A 6,326-nucleotide genomic window follows, 5' to 3' on the forward strand; every position below is an offset into this window, starting at 1 on the left:
CCTAGCTTTTCCTCTTCTTGTAAGACCAAGCCAATTTCACTTCCTTCTCTTCTTGTTGGAACCGAGAGAGAGAACCAAAACATTTCTCTTGTTTGTCCCACTTCAACCGAGAGAAAGAGAGGGATAATTGGGTCATAGCATGACCAAGAGCTTCCTAAACCAGCCACAAATTTTGACCAAACATATTTTGACTAAGTCAAAATAGATTCAATTCCTTCTTGTTTCCATTTAACTTAACCGAGAGCCAATTGCACATTCTTCACTTCATGTTGGAGCCGAGAGAGAGGAGAGTTGAGAGCAAGAAAACTTCATCCTCTCCTTCTTATCATCAGCCAAGAATCAAGGCTGATTCAGCCATGGAAATTCCACAAAATCGCCCTATTTCTTCAAACCCAAACCATGAGTGAGAGAGAGCCAAGAAAGCTATGTTGGGAAGAGAAGAAAACAGAGGAAACCTGGTGTATTTCACCCTTGAGAGACCAAAGGAGAAGGAAGTGGACAGCCTGCATTTTTTTTCCAGCTTGCTTGAACCATTGAAGAATCAGGAATGTGAGCCAACTTCTAGCTTGATTTGTGGCAAAAAAATAAGGTAATATAGCTGAGAAACCTCAATCCTTCCTTATAGTTTAGAGAGATGTGAATACACGTTTGATTTGCAATTAGATAGAGGTAGAAACCAGTGCAGGTAACTTGTTTGTGGCTGGAAAGTTCCCAGTTTCAACCAAACCAATGAAGGCTGCCATTTCTTTTAACTTTCGTTTATGTTGCTGCAAGTTTGCTAGGAAATACTTGATTAATACCTTACCTTATGTTATAAACCTGTTATTGTGTGATTTCTGGATGAAACTAAGTAAGAAAGGTGTTGTTTTGGTGAGAAAAAAAAAAGTGAAGAGAGCTTGAGGAAAATTGGAGGAACTTTGCTCCATCCTTATCACAGCCTGCTGTCTCATCCCTTTGAGGAGTTTCCACTAGGAAGTCATGCTCTATATGTTATATTTCTTGTTTATTATGATATATAGGATGTTGGCTTTGAATTTGATAGCAAATTGCTGGCTTAGATGTGAGTTATTGGCAGCAATAAAGTTGGAATAACTCATGTGAAAGGTTGGAATTTCAGGTGACAGTCACCTCTGGGCGGTCTTAGTAAAATGGCCATAACATAGTATAGAAAAATCGAAATTGAGTGTCATCAATTGCGTTTGAAACTAGACTCAGAGAGATCTTTCCAACGGTATAAAATTGGAGCTGTGGTTCATTTTATATATGCACAATAAAATCAGCAAAGTTGACTGAAAATCCTACCCTGTACAAGTAAAAACCAGAATGTTGTAGTGGCTTTTGGCTCAATTTGGACCAATTTATGAACTGAATCTCTTTGAGGTGTCTTCTAAGGATTATTAGTTCTTTCAGTCTAGTTTTAAACGGGCCAAGTTTATGATTTTTTGACATTTATAACTCAAGTTATGATTTTTTAAAAGGAGTGATGCTTGCTGGAATTTTTCCAGCTTGGACCAAGAGAGAAAGATGATGAGGTTTTTTCAACTTTTCCATAACTTTTGGCTGTAAAACTTTATGCATGCTTTTAATCTTCCTTTATAATACAATAACAATGACATGTATGTGGATTCTAAGGAGAAACTTGAGTTTTAAGGCGGTGATTCTTGTTGGAATTTTTCTAGCTTTGTCGAGAGAGTAAGCTGTGTAAATGCAGCTCTTGTTTGCAAATTTTTGGCCGAGACATGTCTTATTTCTATTTGTATAATACTTATGGTATGTTCACTATTGAATCTAATGGAAACTTGAACTTTTAGCTTTTAAAATGCAAATTTTCTTGTTGAGTTTTATTGGAATACATGATTAGTACCACCTCCCTTGGTACAAGCCTATTTTATGTGATTTATGGTTGAAATAAGTATGAGAGGGGCTGTTTTGGTGACAAAAATGAGGTGAGGCTTGCTGGAATTTGCTTGCTTAACCGGTGAACTACATACTAGGTTTTCTAGCTTCTAACTTCCATTCTGTTGCGATTTTTCAAAGAGACTCATGCCTTGTAATTACACTATGAGGCATTGCCTGATTTATACTTGAATCATGAACGAAAGTTGAATTTGTGGTTAACCATCCACTTACATGTAACCTGTTTTGGAGGGAAACTCCCAGCCATGAACCATGGTTAAACTTCGACCTTGCTTGTGACAAATGGATGCTATTTTACTAACAATTTTCTGCTTAAATCGAGAACATGTAGCTACCCTTTTCTTTAAGCTTTAACTCCATTTTTCATACTAAGATGTTAGCTGCAAACTCGTACCTTTTGACTCATTAAACATTTCATGTGTTAAACATAACATGTATGAACGAATTCACTGGTGTTTGGAGAAAATTAAAAGTCATCTTGATGACAAATTTCTGTCAAAAGAAACCAAGAGTAAGGGCAAGGTTTCCGACCTTATATTCATGCCTTTAGTTGCAAAACCCTATACCTTTTTCAACCTACATGTTTGATAACTTTAAAACTGGTGTTTCTATGTTTTTCACTTGTTTTGATCGAGATGATAAGTGTAATTATAGCTTGGATATGTCTCAGGAGTCGGTGGTGAGCTAAGAAAACCCCGAAGCCGAGATTTGACTGTCCATTTGATTTGGTGAGTGTTCCAGCTGCATGTCCCATGCTACTTCTTTGTCAAATATGACTTATACATGACTTGTTGCTTGAATTGACTTATTATTGCATAGGTGAATGTGTACTTTATCGCACTTGACCTAATTTAACTGAACTCTTGATGTACTGCTTATAAGTGAATTGTTTATAAGTGAACTAATATACATGTGCATGGCTTGAAAGTCAATTGGAGATGTTATCTCATCGACTATACTGACTGCTTGGGAACCCAAACCCCACTAGCTAGTTAATCAAGTCGAGCCGGCAAGGGTCTGGCCGATTAGATAACGAACCTTGGGTCTACTGTTTTGTGAAGTGGAGTGTTATCTCCTAGACTAATTGGTATGCTCGAGCATTATCACCACTGTTTGTGTTTGGAGTTCGGGCCCAATAGGAGGTTGATCGGTGGATGGAGGTTGGAGTTAACTGGTGATCTACTGGACTTGTTATGATTCCATGGTTGATGGAGTGCCAACGGATTCTGAACAAGTGGCCACGGAACCTGCTCCCGAGAGCAGATTGTATCCTTTTGTGTGCATGTGTTATCGGCTGTACATGGTTAAATGAGTTGTCTGGATGTTATGTGCTTTATGGAAAATGTGATCATGCTATCATGTGAATGCTATAATGCCTAATTTCTTATTGTTCTCTTAGAACCTCACTAAGCTTTTAGCTCATCCCTTCATTTGTTTTCCTTAACAGGGTACGGGGATGACAGAGACAAGAATAGTACTAGTTTGTAATAAGAAATCTTAATCTTGTATTTGGACGGCACTGTGTTATGGTACTAGTTTACAAGTTCTTATCTTTTGGTCTATACTTTGGCTTGTATATTCAGATGATTGGTAGCATATTGATGAGTTTTAGCATTATTGATTTGATATCCAAAAAATAGTGAGTTCGAAAGTTGTAGTCCTTATTTTAAGTAATTGCAATCCTATTTATATTTAGTGAAGTGATTGAACTACTTGTATTTCATTTCGCTTAGTCGTATACATAAGTATGGAGTTTTTGGTGAAGTTGGATGGCTTGTAATATTTATTGGGGAGTTTCGTGCTTACTTTGGAGTTAATGTTATCTCTAAAGTTAATGTTAGTGAGTGAGTCCTGGCGAGAACTAAGCAGGCGGTCCGCTAACCTCTGGGGTTCGCCCTTGAAGGAAGTGGGGTCGTCACATATATATGTAAAAATCATTAGACAAGAGAAAAGTTAGTCACTAGGTAGAGTTTTTATCAGATTTAACTCTAGAGTTTAGTGTTAGTCTTTTCTTGTTCTTTCTAATAAGAAACTTGTGAGAACAATTGGAGAGTTCATTGTACAACTCATTTTGGTGAAAAAATAGAAGATTATTGGGAGCTTGTTCATCATCTTGGCTAAACTTTCTTTATCTATCTTTTTAGTTGTGATTGAATATGTGTTTATGCAATGAAACTATGTGTTTTCTTGTCATATCTCATATGAGTAGCTAAATTTTTAGATCTAGAGAGTAGATGAAACTTATGGCTATTTGATATAAAGTGAATATGATTTACACTTGTTACATCTTGTATTAATTTGTTCATTTATGCATGCTAATCACTTGTGGTTGCTTAATCACGAATAGCAAGTTAATAGTTGTTATTAGTCAATGAAAATTGGTAATAATGATGGAACACATAAATGGAGTTTAAGGAGTAGACTCATGAGAATAGAGATACACTTAAATGGATTAACTTTGCATTTCATGAAGAATAAAGAGTAGATCTAGTTATTCACCATGAGAATAAGGAAAACTAGACTATTTTAAACCATTACATCATGAGAATGAGTTTTGATAAATATGGAAATGAATCCCTAGTTAAACAAGAGTAGTAACAAGAGGTAAATCTATTTATTTATATTTTTGATGCCATAAGTGGACTCTATTTTCCTAGATCCAAGTGTTTAGTGTAATTTCTCCATTGTTACTTGCAAGTTAATTAGTTAAAATAGTTAGTTAGTTCAAATTAAGATTTTCATTGCTTTCATTGATAGATTAGCCTAAATAATAGAGTAAGTTAAGGACCTAATACTTGCAAAAGTTGCTCCCTGTAGGATCGACCTAATATATTTTCTAAACTACTAGTTGACCTGTACACTTAAAATTAAACGGATATATTTTGAAATTAAACTTGTACTCATATCTAGAACCCATCAATATACATAAAAATATAACAAATGTTTAAAAGTCGAATAGTTTTAGAAGGTACGTACTAGCAAAGCTCATGACATGCTCCACGATTGACCTCTTTCCCTGAAACTACCCCAGGATTGGAGATCATCACCACTTAGGTGTCCCTTGTTACTATAGTTTTTCGATCAGTCGTACTTTTGGAAGCACCAGGGCAAATCAACGAATGAATGCCCTTCACTGCATAATAAATGATCAAGAAGCGAGATGGAAAAAGTTCTTTTACTTCGAAACAATCACTAAAAGCTTAGATATAAACTAGTGGGAAAAAATATGGGCAAACAAAACCCTATGCAAATAGGAAATTTTTTCATGTAGATGTTCTTTCATCTTGATTTGACATCCTGTCAAATATTTCCAAAGTGACAATAAAAAGGGTTTATAAGCAATAAATAGAGGCGAAAAAAGATTAATTTACGTTGTCACTCTCAAGGCTAACCCCCCAACTAGGAAACATATTTGAAAAAAATCAGAATATAATAATGAAGGTCAGCATTATAGGTTCTCAATTATGAATTTTAATCGTCATTATTGTTTGGTGGCCACACCTTCCTCCAATTGCATAAAAGTATTGTTGATCTTCCCTTACAACCTTTTTCCTTAAGTGCCTAAACTGTAACCTTGGTAGGCCACTAGTAAATTCAGATCCACTGAATCATGCTTCTATATATTTCAAACTCTGGAATCATTTTTTCCACACCACAGCCAAGTACAGGTACCAACTTTCGACTAACTAATATAGGCATTTATTTACAATTAACCCTAATTCTTGTGCTTTTTCTTGGCTTCTTTTTCTTCTTTAGTTTGACATTTAACAACATTAATCCTTTTTCTCAGGTTGTGTAATGTAATCATGAAGACTTTGCTAGTTGCTTCTGTTGCTCTTCTGCTGGTTATGGGATCTCTTGAAGCAAATGCCAAGAGGGTTTTTTTCCATGGCCGTCAGCTTCTGAATGATGCAAATCCTAGCCGAAAAGTTACCAATGGTCCTAACCACAAAAGAGCTGCTCCTGCTGTTCAAGTTGATCAAGTTAACGATGACGATGATGATCCGGATTCTGCATCAGATTCCCACCGCTATTTCCCATGCGAGCAGCGCAACTGCAAGAAGACATGACTGTGATAGTATTTGCACGACAGCTTTGAAGATTGCGTGAAATTGAGCGCTTGTAATAACGTTGGATGAACTCCCAAGTGTCCAAAAAAATGTGCAACATGACATACTACTATCGTACCAGCATAACAGCTGGACTTGTCAGTTTCCAGTTAAAAAGTGCTAGTTTATCTGTTTAAGATTTGTAATAAATCCTGGCTGTGTTGTTGCTTCTGGTGTGTAGTATTTGGAATCCTTTTCGTAAGCTTATCCATAGCAAGCAGTTCTAAGGTGTTTATTTATTATTATTTTTTAAAGACCCAGTGACCCTTAATGAAAAATAAATTAGTTTACACTGCACTT

General features: G+C 36.0%; 1 long non-coding RNA gene across 1 annotated transcript; it reads left to right on the plus strand.

Moving 5' to 3' along the window:
* Positions 1-268: 268 nt before the first annotated feature.
* Positions 269-3,590, plus strand: LOC140014947 (uncharacterized). The gene is made up of 3 exons (XR_011821700.1): positions 269-589; positions 2,588-2,645; positions 3,365-3,590. It is a non-coding gene; the product is annotated as an uncharacterized lncRNA (long non-coding RNA).
* Positions 3,591-6,326: the final 2,736 nt, after the last annotated feature.

This window comes from Coffea arabica, chromosome 10e (assembly GCF_036785885.1).
Source record: "Coffea arabica cultivar ET-39 chromosome 10e, Coffea Arabica ET-39 HiFi, whole genome shotgun sequence".
NCBI lineage: Eukaryota > Viridiplantae > Streptophyta > Magnoliopsida > Gentianales > Rubiaceae > Coffea > Coffea arabica.